Consider the following 23,462-nt stretch of genomic DNA (forward strand, 5'->3'; position numbering starts at 1 on the left):
ATATTCTTTCAGTTTCCAAGCTATGCCAAGATTATAAAGTTGAATTTTACAAGAATATGTGCTATGTAATTGATCCTAAAAATAATCAAATTGTTTCTAATGCCAAATTGGATTATGATAATTTATTCAAATTTCATGAATTTTCTAGTTCAAGGTATTCTTTGCATACCACAATTGATTTCAAAATATGGCATGAAAGACTTGGCCATTTAAATTCTAATTATATTTGATGTAAAATGCCAATATGGTTGATGGATTACCTCACATTATTCCTTCCAAAGTTGTATGCACTAGTTACATGAGTGGTAAGTTGCATAGGGTGCCTCTTCCAAATGATAAATCATTGAGGGCTACTCATAAGTTGTTCATAGTACATAGTGACCTATTGGGACCCATGGAGAATAATCCATCCAAATCAATGTGTGGACTTAATTTTGTTGATTATTTTTCTAGGAGAACTTGGATCTATTTTTTGCATAGCAAAGATCAAGTTCTTGATACTTTTATTGAATTTCATTTATATGTTGAGAGGCAATCTATTTTTAAACTTAAGATTCTTAGAACCGATAATGAGAAAGAATATGTGAATAATTATTTTCATTATTATTTGAAATAATGTGGAATTAAACATGAGCTTACTATTCCTTATACACCACAATAAAATGGTGTAGTAGAAAGAAAGCATAGGAAAATTGTCGAAACAACTATGTATGTTACATGATAAGAATATGCATTATAAATTTTGAGGTAAAGCTATGGCTTGTTCCGCTTCTCTTATTAATAGGAATCTTACCAAAGATCTTAATAACATAACTCTCGAAGAAGCTTGGTTAGTTAGGAAGCCTGATTTACATCACTTGAGGATTTTTGTATCTATTGCTTATATTCATACTTATAAAAAAGAAGAAGGCATAAATTAGATACTAAGTATTCTTATATTTTTGTCGGGTGTGATAAAAATGTTAAGTGTTATAGAGTTTATGATTCTACTACTAACAAAGTACAAGCTGCAAGGGATGCTTGTATTGCAAAAAATGGAGTTCATGATTCTCTAATGTACAAGATGTAGGATTTAGTGTCACTAAAATAGTTCTAGTGGAGGACAAACCTCCTTCTATAAACCCTAGCCCTTCTCTTAACCCTTCTCCTAAAGCTCCATATTTTATTCCTCCTATTCCTTGTAGTGATAGTAATGATGAAAATGTTGATACTAATGATGCATCTATAAATTATGATTCTTCTTCTAGTGATGAATTTATTATTACTAGGAAAAATCCTAAATGGTTTCAAAGGTTACTATTGACCATTTTTGTCCCCATTCGACCCAATTTTGACAACCAATCTAAGAGATCTTTAGTGGGTTGGATTATTTTTAGGGGGATACCATGACTTTTTGAGTTAACATCACATTTATTAATAGATAATATTTCATGTTTCGCACCCCTTATCCCTAGCTAACTAGCTTGTAGATTTGATGACTCTTGTGTTTTCACATACCATCTCAAGATCCTCTTGAAATTGTGAGATGCTACCACATGTCTAGTCTCGGGTTGGCTCATACTGCCATACATCTTTATTTTGACATTTCTTCATGCTAAATTTTTTTGATGCTCCAAAAATTATACTTGTGCCAGGTGGCAGGGGCCCCAATGAATCTCATGTTTTCGTGTGATAGCTGCTCATCCTCATAAGAACATGAGATGCTACCATGCATCTTCAGGTGGTCATGTATTTCTATTTGCATAGGTGGTTGACTCAACATGTCATTCAATGTCATGCTACTACGTGTCTTCATTCTAGAGTTTCTTTATGCTTCAATGTTTCTTTCATGCTTTAGAACCTAGAATTATGCCATGTGGCAGAGGGTCCCACTTCTTGTGTTATCTTTTTCCCTTTTTGCTAGGTCACGTTGATCTAACAACTCTTATTTTTCATATCCTTTCCTTGGCCTACTGTAAAGATACGACAATAATTAGATTTGAGCTCATCTTGGAGATTTCCTCACTATATCTCAACCATCCATTTTGAATAGAGGATCTTGATCGACAACTGTGTCTTAGTCTTTTATTGGGGAGGATTCATGATGCATCTTAGCCATCTATTTTGAGGGGAAGATCTACATTGATGACCAAGATTCATTTTTAGTGAAATCAAATTTCCCCTTGTGGTCAACCCTGCATTTTGTGAGCAGATAACACATCATGTTATCTCTCCCTACATTTTTCTCTAGTGGTGTGAATCAACTTCTTGCAGCTATAATACATTACTAGGGCTAGTTCGTCAATGTTGAGAAATTTCTTGGATCTTTTTTGCATGACACCATTGCACTCCATACCTCTTTAATGCATGTAATGATTAGATTTTTGGTGTTTTAATCTCTTACGACTGGGTGCACTCATTTTTTTCTCTTCCTACCACTTCTTGTAGTAGTTTCACTTCATGATCATATTTTCTTCCCATATTTAGTTATTTCTCTCCTATGCAACTCAATTCCACTTGGTTGGGGTTCAAACTTCAAGTTAAATTAGAGTTATGCCTAAACTCTTTAAAAGGTAGTTGTAAATGTGTTTTCCAAGTTCTTCTCTATCTTCTCTAGCTCATGATAGTGGCCTTCAACCCTATCATTGTAAACTCTTTTTCCTTTCATGAATAGAAAACTTAGTTTTACCTCATCTTTCTAATCTAATTCATTGTGTAGCTCTCTTTCCTTCTATGGGTTATTTTCTTCTCTTATCTCTCATGTTTGCATGCCATGTGTACCTTGCTCCTAAATTTTGTCTGATGAAATTGGTTCCTTGCAACATTTCATTAGTTCTACCTTCACGTGGATTCTAAAAGAGTAAATTTGATCAATATTTGTATGTGTTCAGGTGATTTATTCATGTTTTGTGTAGTTGTAAGTAGATTCCAAAATCAATCTTGGTGCATCACCCCCTTTCCCTTCAACAATTTACTTTCTACAATTTCTCTCCCTTTCCCTTCTAAGACTTAGTTAGGTGCACCCCAGATTGTGAGGAAGCTGATCTTCTCCAAAGATTCAATCTCTTATTGCAAAGTACCACACTTTTAAGATTGTTTCCATGTTACACAAGGTCGTTTGAGGGTCATACCTTAAGTAGGGGTGCATAATTTTTTGTCAACAATTTTGGCATGCTTGGTGGGGCTACATTAAAGCTTACTAAGAAGCCTACAGGTTTGTTTAGTGTCAATTTAAGAACTTAGACTTCTATGCTGAGAGGGTAGTGCTTCTCTTAGTATTCTATCCTTCAAGAGGCTCACATTCAAGCACTTGGTGATTCCATCTGTACATCTTGGTTTCCAGACCAGAAGTGTTGTATTTCATGCCCAAGGTTCAAAAAAGGTCATCTTCTAAATGTAAATTTTAGTTTATTGAGATTTCATTTTCAAATCCTAGAAGAAAAAGAAGTAGACTTTCTCTATCACTAGTTAGAAGTTCAATAGTAGCACATACACCACCTAGATCTCTTTCTACTCCTCTAGTTGATAGATCACATCGTAGGGCACCATCATTTCATTTGAATAGATCATTATTTCACATGGCCCTCCCTAGAAATTATATGTTTTCTACCTTTAATGGTGGAAACCTTCTTGTTTTAGCTCAAAGACATGATATCCTAGTGTTTTTTTTTAAGAGCCTACCATATTTTACTGGTGAAACTTCTATTTCCCCAATAGAACATATTTAGGAAGTTTCAAATATTTGCAATAGACATGGTATTAAAAAGGATGATGTTTTTGTTAGACTTTTTTCTTCATTATTAAAGGGGAAAACCTTGCAATGGTATAGAGGATTACCACACAACTCTATCCATAAGTAGGATGAGCTAGGAGAGAGATTGTTAAAAAATTTCAAGGATAAAAGTAATCATCTATCACTTTGGAATATATAACTATAATTAAGAGAGCACCTCATGAGTTTATGATAGACTTCAATTATAGATTCCAAAAGATATGGGATAGAATTTCTATTGTAGTAAAGCCTACACTTGGTAATTCTTTCTTACATTATCTTAAAGCCTTCAATAGTGATATTGCTACTATATTGCAAATCATGGGAGGGGACACCTTGTAGCTGCTTATGAAATTGCTATAAGGGTAGAAAATACTCTAATCCAAGGAGGAAAGTTAGCTCCAAGGCCTCCAATTAATGCTACTCTTTCCTAATATGCCTACACACCAACCTACAATGGCTCCCATCCCAACTACAACTAAAGGTCAGCCTCTTGTTGCTGCTCCTTCAACTTCAACATCCTATAATGGGATAGATAAAGTTGAAGCCATGATGCAAAATATAGATAAAAAGTTTAATGATCATAGTTTTGATATGGAAAAGAGATTGTAAGATCATACTATAGTGGTGTAAAAAATGAACAACAAGTTGGTGACTTTGGAGAGACAAAACTCTCAAGGTAGCAGGCCTTTTCCGCCTAACTATAAGAATAATTCATTCAATAGGTAGCCAAATCATGGTCAAGCTCCATATAACCAGAACAGACTTATGGGTAATGCAACCCCTATAAATACAATAAGGATACTTGTTCCTCAAAATAATTTGGCTCAAGAATAAGAGTGTTATTCAACTTGTAACTTTTCATATGAGCAATGTGCATGCTATAGAGTAGAATATTCTCAAGCTTTAGGTATACAAGATAAAACAATAGGGCAAAAATATGATGCTAATTGGCCCACTATTGGTTTCTAGTCCCAACAACAAGGGAGCTATACTTTTATGAATCATCATCCTGAAGATTATTTCCATATAAATTATGGTAGTGATAATGGCATAGCTCATAAAACTAGGAGCAAAAAGAGAGCCATAGAGGATGCTCCATCCTCTTCATCAAATCAGGTTGCAACCTTGAAGGCTATTCCTCATGCTACAATTACAAATGCACAACATGATATTGCTACTCCATTGTAAAATTAGAACAACAAGAAGACTAAGGAGCCACATGCTATTCCGACTCATATACCAAACCCTGTGGTCACTAAGGTTCTAGCCAAGTCAACATACACTCCTCTCAACATTGTAGATCAAATGAAGAGGACCAATTTTAATGTTCCTATGTGGGATATTCTTTCAATACCATCTCAATTGGAATTACTAAAAAGAGAGTTAAAGATTGTCACAGTCTAGAATGAACTAGTTACCATGGATGGAATAACAAGCTTTGTGCAACTTATAAGGGAAGAAGAAATAAGTAAGATGAGAAAGCCTCCCCCCTTTTATATCTCATCTATTATAGGAGATAAATTAGTTCACAATTGTATGATAGACTCTGGAGCTAGCAACTAAGTTATGCCAAAGTGTGTGGCTAATGGCCTTGGTATTTAGTATGAACCAATAGCTAAAGGGGTTCTTTAGTTGGATGGTAATTTTGTCACAACAATAGGAGTGTTTAAAAACATAAAGATGACATTGCATGCATGTCCTGGTTGTATTATTATACAAGATATATAAGTTGTTGAGCTTCCTCCACATTTTTCTATTTGCTTATCTAGGGACTTTATTGCACAAATTGGTGGCTATATTGCATATAATTGGTCCTACATGTTCTTTAGGACTAGATATAGAACAAAGGATTCCATAAAGGAAGAGCCATTGGACCTTAATCACATGGAGACTTATACATCTATCCCTATAAATATGAATTGCACAATCCATGAAGAAGATGAGGGATGCATAACTCATGAACATGCTACTCTCTTAATAGAGGTTCCTGATTATCTTTTAGATGAATGGGCTAATGCTTTCCAAATTGATCCAATACAAGAAGTTGAAGGGGTAGTACTTGGAACTTATTTTATATTTGAGGAGGGTTCTCCTACTCCCAATCTCATGAAAATAAAAGAAGATACAAATGGATTGTGGAATATGTTCTTTGATGGATCAAGGAACAAAAATGGTTTAGGTGTTGGTGTAATTCATGTTTCCCCTATAATGGAGAAATATTAATTTTCATATAGACTCCAATTTAGCTTCACTAACAATGTGGCTGAGTATGAAGCCTTGATCCAAGGTCTCCAACTTCCACAAAGAAGAGGTATAAAACTCTTGAAAGTATTTGGGGATAATGTGTTTCTTGTGAATTAAACTAGGAATCAGAATGTTACAAAGAAAAATCTTCTCAAATAATATAAGCATAGGGTTTGGGATCTACTTAAGGGCTTCCAAGCATTCAATATTCAAAGTCTTCCCAGAAATTAAAAAAAATATGTTGATAGGTTTGTACAAATTGGTGCTCACTATGATATACCAAAGCATGTTGTTGATGAAAAGGAACAACATATCAGACTTATTGTAAGGCCCACTATCCCAAATAATTGCAAAAATTGGTAATTCTTTGATTTTGATATGAAAATTCTTAATTTTATGCAAAATGAAGAAGATTTATCTACACAAAATTATTCCAAGCTATATAGTCAGTATGTAGATCAGATTGTGAACCTCAATTCCAACAAGTTGCCTAAAGGTCTAGTTACTTTAGAGGGTATATTTAACTCTGATGATCAAGCAAGAAGCAAAGTCTTGAACCTGACTGCAAGGAGGGATGACTACATACCTATCACCATTTCTAATGGAAAGACTCTTGAATTGGGAAAGGTATGCTCTGAGGTTGAACAAGAAAGTTTCATTAATTTATGTCAAGAATTCAGTGATGTTATTTCTTGGACATATGAAGATCTATAGGGGTTTGACCCAAGATTGTTTCAACACACCATATATTTAAACCATGAGGCAAAGCCTGTTAGACAAAAGAAAAGACCAATCAACCCTAAGATTGAACCCTTAATGTGAAAAGAGTTTTCCAAACTTATAGAAGCTAATATCATTTTTTACAATCTTGTTCTTGTGAGAAAGAAGAATGGAGAAATATAATTATGTGTAGATTTTAGGGACCTTAATAATGCTTCTCTTAAAGATCACCATCCCCTTCCTTCTATGGAACAAATTTTGTCCAAGGTTAGTGGCTTAGAGAGATTTTATTTCTTAGATGGTTTTTTTAGGCTATAACCAAGTTTTAGTCCAGGAGTCAGATCGTTACAAGACAACTTTCACTACTAAATACGACACTTATGCCTATTGTAAAATTCCATTTGGACTAACCAATGTAGGTGCTACATTTCAAAAAAAAATGGAGTTGGAATTTAAGGGTGTATTGGAAAATTTTGTGTTGGTATACCTTGATATAATTATCTATTTGAAGCATGCAACAGGTCACTTTGATCATCCAAGGCATATGTTAATAAAATGTAGATAATATGGTGTATCTCCAAATTTGAGGAAATGTGTGTTTTCTACTAATAAAGGAAAGTTCCTGGAAAATATTGTTTCAAAAGATGGGCTAATGATAGATTTTGAAAGGGTGGAAGAAATTTTCTCTCTTTCCCACTTCCCAGCCACAAGAAAGGATTACAAAGTTTTTTGGTAGGATTAACTTCGTGAAAATATTCATCCTTGATCTTGCTTCTATGGTAAAGACTCTTACCACCATGTTCAAGAAGAATGCAATTTTTACTTAGACCAAGGAAGGAAAGACCAGTTTTGAAGAGACCATGAAATCAATTGCATAAGTTCCCACTCTTGTCAATCCCAACTTTGATAAGGATTTCATCCTTTATTCCCTTGGAGGAGAATCGAGTACATTAGCTATTTTAACATAGTTAAATGAAGAGAATTTGGAGCAGCCTATTGCTTTCTTTAGTGAGGGGCTTAAGTACCATGAGCATCGATATAACTATGTAGAGAAGTAAGTTCTTGTTGTTATAAGGGCTCTCAAATTTTTTAGACATCTGCTATTCCATAACAAGGTCCAACTCTTGGTTTCACATACAAGTGTAAAGGATTTCCTTTTGAAAAAGGATATTAATGAAATGAGAGTTGGATGGATCACCAAGGTCATGGAATATGACATTGAAATTAAGATTTCCAAGCTTGTGAAAGGCAAGGAGTTATGTGAGAAAATGGTCTCATCTTTTGAGACACATGAGGAGGATACCCTCTTGATACATGATGAGCAACCATAAGAGAATGAAAATTAGAATGATTGGTTCCATGGCATGACTACCTTCTTGGTAGATGGAAGATATCCACAAGGCCTAAATAGAGCTAAGAGAAGATAGTTCAGGTTGTAGTATTTTCCTTATGTCTTATTGAATGGAATACTATTCAAGAAGGATTCTAATGGAGCCCTATTGATGTGTATCAATATGGATTAGATCAACGTGTTGTTAAAAGAATTTCATGATGGGCCTATTGGGAGTCATTTCTTAGCTAGAATTACAACAATGAAGATAATGAGGGTTGGTTATTATTGGCCAACCTTATTAAATGATTCTCATAAGTGGATGAGAAAATGTGAGAAATGTGTATTGTTCTCAAGAAAACAAAATATTGGCCACCCTTCCTCTTCATCCTATTCAATTAGATTAACCTTTTTCTCAATGGGGTTTGGATTTCATTTGTCCAATAAACCCACCCTCTACTTCTGGTCATAAATGGATCTTGGCAATACATATTAGTTCACAAGATGGATAGAGGTAATAGCTTTGAGAGATGCAATAGAGGCTTCAGTGGTTGAGTTCCTTGATGGGATAGTAACCAGATTTGGTGTTCCTTCAACTATCCTATTAGATAATGCCAAGTTTTTTGTTGAAACTCATAAATGATCTTGGGCTATTGAACATGGAATATATTTGAGAACTTCCTCAAATTATTATCCCCAAGGGAATGACTTGGTTGATTCCTCCAACAAGAACCTCATCAAAATAATCAAAAGGACAATTAAAGACAATTAGAGGTGTTGACATACTAAGTTGAGGGGTACCCTTTGGGCTAATAGAATTACACCCAAGAGATCAATTGGGAACTCCCTCTTCATGTTAGCATTTGGAAGGGAGACAAGACTTCCTATTTCACTTGAGTTTCCCTCTTTTGAACTAGCTGATCAATTGGAGCTAGTTGAGAATGATGCTATGACACTTAGTCTGGATGAAGTAATAGAATTAGAAGAAAAAATATAACAAGCTATGCATACACTTGAGGTATATCAACAACATGTCAAAATAAGTTTTGACAAGAAGGCTAAAGTTAGTCTTCAATGAAGGAGACCTTATTCTCAAGTGGGATGCTGATAGAGCCAAGCCTAGTAAGAACTCCATATTTGATGCTATGTATAGTGACACATATATTATCATCAATTGCAAAGAGGCCAATGCTTTCCATCTATCTAGGCTTGATGGTGAAGTTCTTCCAATCTGAGTCAATGGGATTCACCTTAAACCTTGCTTCTAGAGGAGGTTAAAGGTTTTGTGTACATATTAGAGTATATTTCTTCTTTCCAAGAAGTGCATGAGCACAACTATTACCTCTTGGATATAACATTTCTTTGTAGTTTTGCTAGTTGTAGAGGCAAATTGTTGTGAAGTTGCAGGTGGAATGGCATCTTGTTCCTTTTGGTGACTCCATGCCTGATGGATTTCTTTAGGACATTGATCCTATTCTTAGCAAGTGAGCATCCCATTTGAGTTGCCAAGAATGTTGACCATCTTTATCCCCATTTAGCCTAGCATTGACAACTGATATGAGAGATCTGTAGTGGGTTGGATTCTTTGCAAGGGATAACATGATTTTGGAGTTAACATCATATTTATTGGTAGATAAAGTTTCATGTTTTCCCACCCCTTCTCCCTAGTTGACTAACTTTTAGATCTAACAACTCTCATGTTTTCACATACCATCCAACATTCTCTTGAAAGTACGAGATACTACCATGTGTCCAATCTCAGGTTGGATCATGTTATCATGCATCTTTATTTCAATGTTTCTTTATGCTGTAGTGTTTCTTTGATGCTCTGGAACCCAAAATTGTGCCATGTGGTGGAGGGTCCAACTTCATGCATTATCTTTTCCCCTTTTTGATGGGTTGCCTTATTTTAACGACTCTCATATTTTTGCATCCTTGCCTTGGCCTCCTACAAAGATACAACAACCATTGGATTTGAGTGCATCTTGGAGATTTCCTTACTACATCTCACCCATCTATTTTGAATAGAGGATCTTAATTGATGCTTGCATCTTAATCTTTCATTCGGGAGGATTCATAATGCATCTCAGCTATCTTTTTCAAGGGGAAGATTTACATTAATGACTAACATTCATTTTTGGGGAAATCAGATCCCCCCACCCCCCGCGGTCAACCTTGGATTTTGTAGGTGGATAATATATCATGTTATCCCTTCCTACATTTTTTCTCTAGTGGTGCAAATCAACTTCTTACGACCATGACACGTTACTAGGGCTAGTTCTTCAATGCTGAGTGACTTCTTGGGTCTTCTTTACATGATGCCATTGCACTCCATGCCTCTTTAATGCATGCAATGATCAAATTTTTGGTGTCTTGATCTCTTATGGTTGGTTCACTTCCAACAGCAGTTGCACTTCATGATTAGATTTTCTTTCAATATTTAGTTATTGCTGTCCTCTACAACTCAACTCCACTTAGTTGGGGTTCAAACTTCAATTTAAATTAGAGTTATGACTAAACTCTTTAAAAGGCAATTGTAAATATGTTTTCTGGGTTCTTCTCTATCTTCTCTGGCTCATGATAGTAGCCTTCAACCCTGTCATTGTAACCTCTTTTTCTTTTCATGAATAGAAAACTTAGTTTTACCTCATCTTACTAATATGATGCATTGTGCATATCTCTTTCCTTGTATGGGTTATTTTATTCTTTTCTCTCTCATGTTTGCATGTCATGTATAGCTTGCTCTTGAATGTTGTCTAGTGAACTTGTTTCCTTGTAGCATTTCATTAGTTTTAACTTCATGTGGATTTTGAAAGAGTAGATTTGAGTCAAGATTTGGGTGATCCGACAATAATGAGTGCCACTTTTGTGGCATGAAAAAAATTGAAAATGGATGGAAATTTCCAATTTCCAATTTTTAATTGTTCATGCGAACATTCCCTACATTTATGTTGGTGTGAACATAAACAAATAAAGATAGGCACATTCACATGAACATAAGTGCTATAAATGTTCACGTGAACATACAAAAGTTACTATTTTCACTGTAAAATTGCCATTTTTTGAAAACATGTTCGCACGAACATATGTTTTTTAAAATACTTTGCTATTTTCTTAAAAAAAAAAAGAAAATGGTGTTTTGACCCTCAAAATTGGGATCAAATGATATCCTACTATAAACCAATAAATTTCAAATTGTACCTCTTAGAGCAAGCTTTCCAATGACTATAATTTTAATAGGTATTATATTCATTAAGAATGTCAAAAATGAGTTAGCTCATTATAGGTTTATTAATGATTGAACATCAACTAACTTTGACACTTTGGGAAAAATTGTGAATTAGGTCAATTTTTTTTTGAAAAATATGTAGGAAATAGGTTACTAAGATAGCTTTCTATTAAAAAAAGAATATTTTATTTATGATATATTGAATTCAAGTTATCCTAGCCAAAATGAACCTATGTTTGAATTACGATTGATGCCACTTCAGACCTTCATAAAATATACAAAATACAACTAAATTGAATAAAACCAAATGCATCCTCTAGATATTAATGTTACAAATGCAACATCAAAAGAATTACCTCATTATGATTTCTATAAAAAAGTTATGCTTGTCAAATGGAGTGTCACTCTTTAAATTTTTTTATTTTTTATATGTACCACTTTTCGAAGGAGAAGAAAAAAATGACTAATTTTTTTAAAAAAATTAAAAAATTAAAAAATATAATCACAAAGTAGAAACAGAGTACTAAAAATTACTAGTTTACATCATCTTCAAATTATTCATATTTTTAGAGATATAGTCACTTGAATGTGAGGTTTGTTTCAAAAATATTGATTTTAGCGTCAAAATTGGTCAAAAAGTGGAACCAATTATTGTGGGATAACCCATCTGTGTGTGTTTAGGTGATTTATTCATGTTTTGTGTAGTTGTAGGCAGAGTTGTAACCATAATCAATCTTGGTGCATAACACCCCTTTCCCTTTAGCAATTTAATTTCTGCAATCTCTCTCCTTTTCCCTTCTAAGCCTTAGTTAGCTACACCCCAAATTGTGAGGAAGTCGGCCTTCTCCAAAGATTCAATATTTGATTAAAAAGTCCCACAATTTTAAAATTGTTTCCATATTACACAAGGTTGTTTGAGGGTCATACCTCAAGCAGGGGTGTAGACTTTTGTGTCAACAATTACTTAATGCGAGAGATGATTATCTTAATAGATTTGGTGGAATTAAACCTAGGAGGATTAATTATTTCAATTATTCTTTAATACATTCTATTATGCATTCTATTGATTCTAAGTATTTTGAAAAAGCTAACTCTCTACCTCATTGGTAAAGGCCATGCAAGAGGAATATGATTCCTTAATTACTAATCAAACTTTGGATTTAGTTACTTTACCTCATGGTAAGAATTTAGTTTCATGGAAATGGTTATATAAAGCCAATTTGAATGCCAATAATCAAATTAGTAAGTTTAAAGATAGATTTGTTGCTAGAGGCTTTTCACAAATTAAAGGATTTGATTACAATGGAACTTTTGTACCCATTATTAAGACACCTACTATCAATTTTTTTCTTGATTTAGCTTCTAAAATAAATTGGCCTATTCAACAAATGGATGTTAAAAGTTCTTTCTTAAATGATGATTTACATGAGATCTATATGACTCAACCCTCAGTTTGATATTAGAGTAGTATAAAAAAATAATTACAATAAGTTGAGTTGAAACAATTAAACATAGAGTGACTTTATGAATCAAGTATTTTAAAGTCTAGGAGAAACACTATATATTACTTAAAAGGCAAAAAAAATGGTATCCCATTTAACTAAGATGGGAAAGGTAGCTAGAGAGACATAATGTTTAGAAAGCTATAAAAAAGGTATGACTGATTATAAATTTTAAAATATACTATTCCCTTCAGTTGGGCCCCATCGATCATTGGATTCCAATGCTTGTAGGAAGGCTGTATCAAATGGTTCATCATTCCATCCTGCTAGAACATACTCATTATAATTATAATAACTATTCAGCTTATTCTCTTCACTAGCACTAATAACAGGAGTAGATTAATGAGTGTAAGTGGAGATGTTTAGATACTCCATCATTCTTTCAAGTTTCCTTATATCATTTGAGTCCATTATATCTTTGAACTTATACTAGAAGGTCTTGACCTCATATTTATGAATAAGCAATATACCATCTCCTACTAGCATCATAAACTGAGCCATAGAGATTTCTAGAGAGAGTGAAACAAGAGATAATGAAAAAATGCACGAGTTTACAAGTAAACCTCAAAAGGCTCCTATCTTTCTTCTTAGAAAACTCTTCATTCCTCACCTTCCAAAGAAACCATAGAATCTCATAGGTAAGAACATACCAAAAAGAATTAAGTTTAGAATCATAAGCTTCAAGATATCAAACTAAAATTTCACTCCATGAAAGACATGGTTTCAAATTCCACACAATGGGGTTACCTAAAAAAATGGACCAAATCATGATAGCACAATCACAGTGACAAAAACATGCTCAAAAGATTTATTTGAATAAAAAATCTTGTAATGCCTAGGAGTAAAACAAAAGTACTCTATATTAGATCCTAGAGAAAGTTTTTAAAGTAAAGTAACCATCTAAAACATAGTTTTTTGGGTTCCACCATTGACTGCCAAAAGTACTGAAAAAAGAAACACTAATTTAAAAGGCAAAGCACAATCCCCACCTTTGGATCACTCTTTGGTAGATATCCAAATCTCATTCAAGAATATTGCATATTTTCTTTGAAGATACCTCATTAATCACTATTACATCACACAACATTAATTGTTTGAGGAAGCTATCATAGCCAATAACCTTTGAAAGATTATTGTTGCCAATTTCCTTGCTAATTATTGCATATGTTTTTTTTGAGTCTTTGGGATGCCATACTTAGTTCTAATTTCATCCCATGTGCCCAACTAGTTATCTATCATTAGATTACAGATTAATGAAACAACCAATACATTCCAATGTTTTGCTAAGCAACCTTGTGTAAGTGCATTTTTTTCTCCATTTAAATATAATTCCCACAAAATTGATCTATCTAAAATAATATAAGATGGAGAAGAACCAACATCAGTTCTAGCTAGTAGGAATATCTTGACTGGGTCTAGGGCTTCCATAGGGTATCAAATACATTAGATCCACAAATCTTGATTTTTAAGTCACCTAATGGAAATTGAAAGAATGAAATATTTCCCCATTTTTTACCTTTGGAGATGGTAGATAATTGAATGTTATGTCTAATTAGAACTTCCCAAGGTTCATTTCCATATATAGCCTTTATAATTCACTTAGAATCAAAAGCAATAATACATTTTTAAGAAGTTTTAATCCCAACCCACCATATTGTTTGGATTTACAACATGACTACCAATTCACACAATGTAGTTTTTTATTGCCCATCCCATCAAACCACAAAAAATCTCTCCATACATTTTCAATCTTATCCATTTGATTATTTTTCATTAACCAAGTAGAAGCAAAATAAAGATGATGGGGAGATAGTACTTTTTGCACAACTTGACACTCATAGCTAAAGAGAGATAATGACTTTTCCATTTAATATTTTTCTTTTATATTTTATCAAAAACTCATTGCGACATATATCTTATTGAAGGATTAAAAATAAAGGGGAAACCAAGGTACTTAACAATCTCATTAGGGCCTTTCCGTTGCCAACACATTGACTATAATTAGTTATGGGGAGAGTCAGACCAAACTAGAACTAAGGATTTATGTGGAGCAACTTTGGCACCTGAGGCTAAGTAGAAGAATTCAAGTCTATTCAAGGTATTAAGAAAATTCATTTCCTCAAGTTCTAGGAATAATGAAGTGTCATCAAAAAACAAGGACTTCAGTAAGACATCTTCATTAGTAAGGATGAGACCTTTAATAGGAGGACCAAGGAATCTAAGTATATAAAACAAAGCATTATCTGATATCACAAAGAGGGAAGGAGTAATGGGGCAACCTTGTCTAATTTATCTCTTAAGGGGAATGGGGTTGGTAATATTTCCATTCACATCTATGACTATTAGAAAAATGTTTAAACAACACCTCTATCCATCTGCAAAAGTATTCAAGAAATCCAAAATTTTTGAGCATTCTAATGATGAAAGGTCACTCAATTCTATCATAGGATTTTTCAAAATCAAGTAGGATCATAACCATATTTTGATTGTTCTTATTAGCCTAGTGCATTTCTTCCCAAATTGCTAAAATATTCTCCAATATATATCTTCCCTTAATGAAACTCATTTGTGTGAAAAAGATAAACCTATCAAGCATGTCCTCAATTCTTTTAGCTAAAAAATTTGTAATGATCTTATAGGAAATATTCAATAATGTTATTGGTCTCTATTTCTTGATTCCAAATTTATCACCATTCTATGGGATCAACTTGATCATGCCTTCATTTATGTTCCCACCTAGAGATCCTTTACTGAATGAGTCCTCATAAAGATTCTATATTGACTTTGTAAAACTCAACAGGAAGACCATCAATTCCTAGAGATTTATTATTGGCTAAGGAATTAATATCCCACTTGATTTCATTTAGAGTGATAGGAATATTGAGTCTAATGCTATATTCAATTGGAACTTTTTAAAGGAATCAATTGAAGACACTTATCAATATCCTCATATTAACATCATTCATCTTAGAAGAAAGAAATTGAGAATAATATTCAAAGAAAGTTGCTTTCATTATACCTAGATCTGAAGAATGTTCATAATTGATATGAATATTCTTAACAAGATCCCTTTTATTTCTATCCTAGATAATATTTAAAAAATACTTAGATCCTCTATCTCCTTTAGGAATCCAATTTAGTTTGGATCTAGTTCTCTGTCCATGGATGTTATAATTTTGAATCTTTTGTAAAGAGTTTCTAGTCTTAATCAGAGAAATTTCTAGCTCTAAATCTTGGATTTTGACCTGAAGTTCCTTCTCTAGAAAATTAAGGTTAGCTTGTGTTGATCAATTCTATATTATCTTTGATGTTACACAAAATGTAATATCTTTAGCAGTCAGTGTATTTCGAGCTCACTTAGGTGATGAAGATAGTTTTCTATGTCTATTGAGCATTCTAGTGTTTCCCAAATTTAGAAGACAGTGTCTATCGAGTTCACTCGAGCATCGAAGAGAAGTTTGTGGAAGTTGAGTGTTAACCAAGCTCACTTAGGTAAACAAAAGAGAGTTGGATGGAACCAGTATTAACCAAGCTCACTTGGTTATGAAAGGAAGTTTGTGAAGATGTAGTGTTAACTAAGTTCACTTGGTTAACATAGAAAAATCATTTTAGTGTTAGTGTCTATTGAGCAAGGTTGGCTAATCAAGGATTTTCTTGTTTTGGAATATTGAGTTTAATGGATTTTTTTGTTGGTTCTAGTCGACTAAGGAGATGAATATTACTTATTTTAAGTTGTATTCAAGCTAACTTGAAAATGATAATAATATAAGTATAAGGTAAAGTTAAGAATTTCATGTGTGAGAATGTGTGGAAGATAAGAAGATGCTTAGAGGAAGCGAATTGAAAGGATAAGTAGAATATCCTTGTTGGGCAGAAAAATATTAATCCGATCAAGAAGGATCAAGTATTCAAGCCAAAATTGAAATCTAAAATCAGCAATATAGTTGCATCAAAAATTAGGTCATATCTTTGTTACTCTCTAACCATTGTAGAAATATATCAAATCTCGTAACTGAGTTGGCTTAACAACTATTTACCAAATCCCCTAATAAGGTGGCATTTCTAGATTGAAATGTCTAAATACCTCTAACAAGGCCACTCCTAGTAGGGTGATTAAATCCTCTAACAGGGTCACACCTAATAGTGTATTTTGTAACCTTTAACATGGTTCACTCCTAATAGAGCTCACTTCATAAGAGTAAAAAATAGTAACTAGTTGCAATTGCTGATTTTCCCAAATTGGGTTTTCATGTTAAATCTTGGTGTCACTTGTGTTCATGCTATTTCTTTTATGTGTATGCAACTAAGTTAATTAAAGTTAATCATAGTTAATATCTTAAGATCTTCAAGTTTAGTATTTACCAAGTAATTTGTTGATATTATAGTGCTTGCTAAGTTACAACATATTGTTAGTATTAACCAAGTACCTATGTGTTAACTGAGTAACAATAGTTTCAACAAAAATTATATTTTGTATTGAAATATAATGGATATAGGATTTATTTTAGTGGTAACTAATTCACCCCTCCCCTCTTAGTGACTCCTTTTATATTTACAACAATTGGTATCAGAGCTTTTGGTGGTTGCAGAGAAGGTTTCAAGGACTTAAGCTAAAGATCAAGATGTCTTATAGGAGAGAGATTCCCAAGTTGAACAAAGATAACTTTGAGTCATGGAAAGCACTTATGAAGCTACATCTGGAAACCATTAGTGATTTAGGTCTAAAATATTTGAATGCTAAGTATAAAGCTCCTATTGGAATAATGACTGTGGAGGATACTGCTAAAAAGAAAAATCATAGTATCATGATGATTGACGTTGCATCAAATCTTAACTATGCTGAATTTGATGAGGTCAAAGGATGTTCTACTACTCATGAGATGTGGAAAAATATAAAATATATCTATGGAGGTGATGATAATGTGAGAAGAGCCAAGGTAGAAATCTTGAGAGGTTAGTTTGATTAGATGAAGATGAGAGAGGATAAAAACACTACAAAATATGTTGACAAAATCAAAGCTAGTGTCAATGCAATCAAAGCCTCTAGAGGTACAATTGAAGATGTAATAGTGGTAAGAAAGGTAATCAGAACCCTTCTTCCTATCTATTCAATCAAAGTGTCAATTATTCAAGAGATGAGATGTGATACAGATAATAAAATAACCTTTGATGCTCTAGTGGGAAGATTGACAACATTTGAGCTAGATAACTATGATAATTATGTTCCTAGTTCTAGCAATCTTGAGTCTGTATTTCAAGCCAAGTTGTCACTCAAGAAGAAAGCTATAAATTCTAAAGGAAAATAATGTAAAAGTGAAGAGGAAGATAGTTTTGACAGTAATCTTGAAGCCATTAAAGCACTGCTTGCAAGAAGATACCCCAAAGGCAAAGGAAAATACAAAGGTAAAATTCCTCTAATATGTTTTGCTTGTCAAGAAGTTGGTCACATTGCTACAAGGTGTCCAGACAAAGAAGAAAAAGATGAAAAGAAGGAAAACAAGAATAAAGGAAAGAAGGATTTCAAAATCTATAAGGACTACAAGGAAAAAGGTAAGAAGTCTTGTTTTATGGCTAAAGATTCAAATAATAATGATGATGATGAAATGGTCTATATTGCTATGAAAAATGAATTTGAATGAAGAAAATAAAATGACACTTATCTCTCATGTTAGAAAAAGTGATACATGGATTATTGATAGTGGTTTTTCTCATCATAAGACTAGTGATAAGAAAAAGTTTGAACATATGGAATACTATGATGGTGGAAATGTAAGATTTGGAAACAATGAACCATGTTGCATAAAAGGAAAAGGTTGTATTTCTCTAACCAATGAACTTAGATGTGATAATACTTATTGGGTTGAAGGATTGAAACATAATCTACTGAGTGTGGCACAATTGAATAACATTGGATTCAAGGTAGAATTAATGAATGGGAAGGCCAAGTTGCTAGATGGAAAAGGAAATATAGTTGGGTCCAATAACCAAACAAAAGGTAACTTATTCTACCTAGATCTTAGTGAAAGTTCATGTTTCATTGCTCAGGTAGAAGAAATATGGTTATGACATAAGAGATTGTGTCATGTGAAATTTGATAACTTGATCGAGATAAGAAAATAAAAAGAGTGAGAGGTATTCCTAGCTTAAGGAAAATTGATATGGGCCTATGGAAAAATTGCCAAATTGGTAAGATGGGAAAGACAAGTTTCAAGAACAAGAACTATCATTCTGAAGAAGTCTTCAAGCTGGTTCACACAAACCTTTATGGACCTATTGGCATTAAGAACTATAGTGGAGATAAGCACTTTATTTTATTTGTTGATGATTACTCTAGAATGATGACAATAATGTATTTGAAAAATAAATATGAAGCTTTTCAAAAATTTAAGTGTTATATGGCAAGAGTGGAGAAGGAAATTAGAAAGAAGTTGAAATTTTTGAGATTAGATGGAGGAAGTGAATTCATTTCTAATGAATTTTTCATCGAAAGAAGAATCAAAAGACAAGTATTAGCCGTTGGTACACCTCAGCAGAATGGTATAGCAAAAAGAAGAAACATATCAATCATGGATTGTGCAAGAACCTTAATGATAGAAAAGAATGCTACAATCAAATATTAGAAGGAAGTAATCAATACAACAGTTCATACCTTGAATAGAGTACAACTAAAGAAAGACTCAAATCAAACTCCTTATGAGCAATGGTATTTCTACAAACCTAATGTAAGTTACTTGAAAGTATTTGGTAGCAAATGTTATATTTTGAAGGAGACTAGGAAAGGTAAATTTGATGTCAAAAGTGATGAAGGCATATGCCTAGGTTACTCCAGTAGAAGTAAAACATACAAATCTTTAAATCTAACCACTCATAAGATCATAGAAAGTACACATGTAAAGATTTATGAGTTTGTAGAAAAGAGTGAAGCAAAGAGCAACAAAAAACCTGAAGATTATAGAAAATTGATTTACTTTGAACCTAATACATTGCCTAATTCAATTGAAAGTCAGCAAACTTCACCTCCCAAGCCCCCAAAATCTCTAGAAGCACTTGAGTTGTAGCCAATGCAACCCAAGTCATAGTCTAAAGGACCTAAGTTGCAATCAAAGGCTACTGAGTTGCATCTAGTACAACCCGAGTCTAAATCTAAAGGACCTGAGTCATAGATAGTAGGACCCGAGCATGATGTAGAAGATCATGGTGAGGCAAGTGGAACAAGCTCTAAACCCAAAGTATTTGTATTAGTAAGATATCTTAGAAGGCACCATGCACCTAAGTAGATCATTGGAGATAAGTCAGATGGTACAATGACAAGGAACAAATTGAAATGTATATGTTTGCTTACTAAATTTGAACCTAGAATAGTTAAAGATGTTTTAGATAATGAAAGTTGGATTGAAGAAATGAATGAAGAGATAGAATAGATAGAAATGAATAAGACCTGGACTCTTGTTCTTAAACCCAAGGATAAGAATGTAATTGGCACAAAGTGGGTTTTCGGAAATAAGCTGAATGAAGATGGAGAAGTTTCAAGAAACAAAGCAAGGTTAGAATGCAAAAGTTAGTCTTAAGAAGAAGGTATTGACTATGGTGAAACTTTTTCTCCAGTCGCAAGATTAGAAGATGTTAGGACTTTACTTTCTTATGCTACATATAAAGTATTTAAAGTATACCAGATGGATGTGAACTTTGCATTCTTGAATGGAATTATTGAAGAAGAAGTTTACATAGAACAACCTAAAGGTTTTGTAGATCTTAGCAAAAAGGATATGGTTTGTAAACTACACAAAGCATTGTATGGTCTCAAGAAAGCTCCTAGAGGTTGGTATGAAAGACTTCATAATTATTTGATGAAGATTGGTTTTCAAAGGACAAATGATAACAATAGCCTATACATCAAAGAAGGACTAGACAAGAAGATTGTGTTGGTAGAAATCTTTGTGGATGATACATTGTTTACTGGAAATGATGATTTATGCAAAGATTTTTTAGAGGAAATGAATAAGAAATTTGAGATGTCAAGGTTTGGAGAAATAAAATTCTTTGTTGGCTTGCAAATTCAATAGAAGAAAGATTGTATTTATATAACTCAATCTAAGTATATCAAGAAGATATTGAAGAAGTTTGGAGTGGAGGATACAAGACCAGTTCGAACACCTATGTCTACTAGACAAAAGCTTTCCAAAAATGACGATTCCAAGGAGGTAGATCAAACCAAGTAAAAATAAATGATTGGAAAACTTTAGTATGTTGTACATACTAGGCCTGATATTGCTCTTGTAGTTGGTATGGTGACAAAATTTTCAGCTAATCCTAAAGAAAACCATATGATGGAATTAAAGAGAATCATGAGGTATTTGAAGGGTACTAAAGACTATGGATTATGGTACATGAAAGGAATAAATATGGATTTGAAAGCCTTCACTAATGCAAATTGGGAAGTGTGTGTTGATGATAGGAAGAGCACTAGAGGTGGAGTGTTCTTTCTTGGTAAGAGATTAGTGTCTTGGAAAAGTAAGAAGAAAAAATGTATTTCTCAATCTACAATAGAGGTAGAGTATGTTGGAACAATAGTTAATTATTCCAATGTTATTTAGTTCAAGCAATTGTTGGTAAGCATGAAGGTAGAAATCAAGGATCTAGTGGTTATCTTATATGATAACACAAGTACAATTAATATATCAAAGAATCCTATGATGCATACTAAAATGAAGCACATTGCAATAAAATATCATTTTCTAAGAGAATTGGTGCAAGACAAAGAGGTAAGATTGGAATATGTGAATACTAAGGAAATAATTGTAGACATATTCACCAAGTCATTACCTAAGGATGCATTTTTGTATCTAAGAGGTAAGTTAGGGGATATTCCCCTATTTTAAGCTCACTAAATGAAGTTTAGTGATGCATCAACCAGAGCATGATGAAGATTAGTCAAGTTGATGCAATAATGAAATGACATAATGCATATGAATTTGTACATTAGGTATATTGATATTTAGTGAATATTGTCTTTGGCATAAGATGTCAAAGATGGAGAGTTTGACTTTCATATCATAGAAATTTTGTTTAATGATGTTGGTAAAACTTAGTTTGATATCAAAGAGGGAAAGATTGCTATTAGAAGAAGATGTTGAAGACATATTTTGCTAACAGAGGGAGAAACTAAAGTCAAAGGGAGTTCACATTGATAGAGGGAGTTCTCATGGATGAGAATTAGAATGAAACTAAGGATATTTTTCTTACTTTATTTTGCTCTAAAATTTCATTGTATTATGACATTTTGTGTTTTCATCAATGCCAAAGAGGGAGATTTTTGATCAATTGTATATTGTCTTTGATGTTACTCAAAATGTCATATCTTTACCAATTAGTGTATGCCAAGCTCACTTAGGTATTGAAGATAGTTTCCTGTGTCTACTGAGCATTCTAGTATTTTCCCAATTCAGAAGATAGTGTCTATTGAGTTCACTCAAGCGTCAAAGACAAATTCATGGAAGTTGAGTGTTAATCGAGCTCACTTGGGTAAACAAAGGAAAGTTGGATAGAACCAGTATTAACCAAGTTCACTTGGTTACCAAACGAAGTTTGTGAAGATGTAGTGTTAGCCAAGTTCACTTCATTAACATAGAAAAATCATTTTAGTGTTAATGTCTACTAAGAAGGGTTGGCTAACAAAGGATTTTTCTTGTTTTGGCATATCGAGTTTAATGGATTTGTTTGTTGGTTCTAGCTAACTAAGGAGATGAATATTAATTATTCTAAGTTGTATTCAAGTTGACATGAAAATGTAAATAATATAAGTATAAGGCCAAGTTGAGGATTGAATGTGTGAGAATGTGTGGAAGATAAGAAGATGCTTAGAGGAAGTGAATTGGAAGGATAATAAAAATATCCTTGTTGGGCAAAAAATATTAATCTAATCAGGAAGGATCAAGTATTCAAGCCAGAATTGAGATATACAATTAGTAATATAGTTGCATCAACAATTAGGTCATATCATTATTACTCTCTAACCACTATAGCAACATATCAAATCTCTTAACCAAGTTGGATTAACAACTATTTTTCAAATCCTTTAACAAGGTGACATTTCTAGATTGAAGTGTCTAAAGACCTCTAACAAGGCCACTCCTATCAAGGTGATTTAATCCTCTAATAGGGTCACACCTAACAGTGTATTTTGTAACCTTTAATAGGGTTGGATCCTAATAGGGCTCACTTTAGAAGAGTGAAAAATAGTAACTAGTTGCAATTGGTGGTTTTTTCCAAATTGGGTTTCCACATTAAATCTTGGTGTCACTTGTGTTCATGATATTTATTTTATGTGTATGCAACAAAGTTAATTAAGGTTAATCATGATTAATATCTTAAGATATGTATGTTCAATATTTTTAGAGTAATAGTTGATATTATAGTGCTTGTTGAGTTACAACATATTGTTAGTGATAATTGAGTACCCATGTGTTAACAAAGTAACAATAGTCTCAATAGAGTTTATGTTTTGTATTGACATCTAAGGGATCTAGGATTTATTTTAGTGGTAATTGATTCAACCCTCCCCTTTTAGTTACTCCTCTTATATTTCCAACAACTTATGCCCTAGTCTCTTCCACATTCATATCCATGCTTTTTTTTCAATAACTTGAAAGAGTTTTTGCCAAGATTCAACTAGACCTTCCCATA

Source organism: Cupressus sempervirens, chromosome 11 (assembly GCF_028749045.1).
Source record: "Cupressus sempervirens isolate cs-2001-9-10 chromosome 11, ASM2874904v1, whole genome shotgun sequence".
NCBI classification, from domain to species: Eukaryota; Viridiplantae; Streptophyta; class Pinopsida; order Cupressales; family Cupressaceae; genus Cupressus; species Cupressus sempervirens.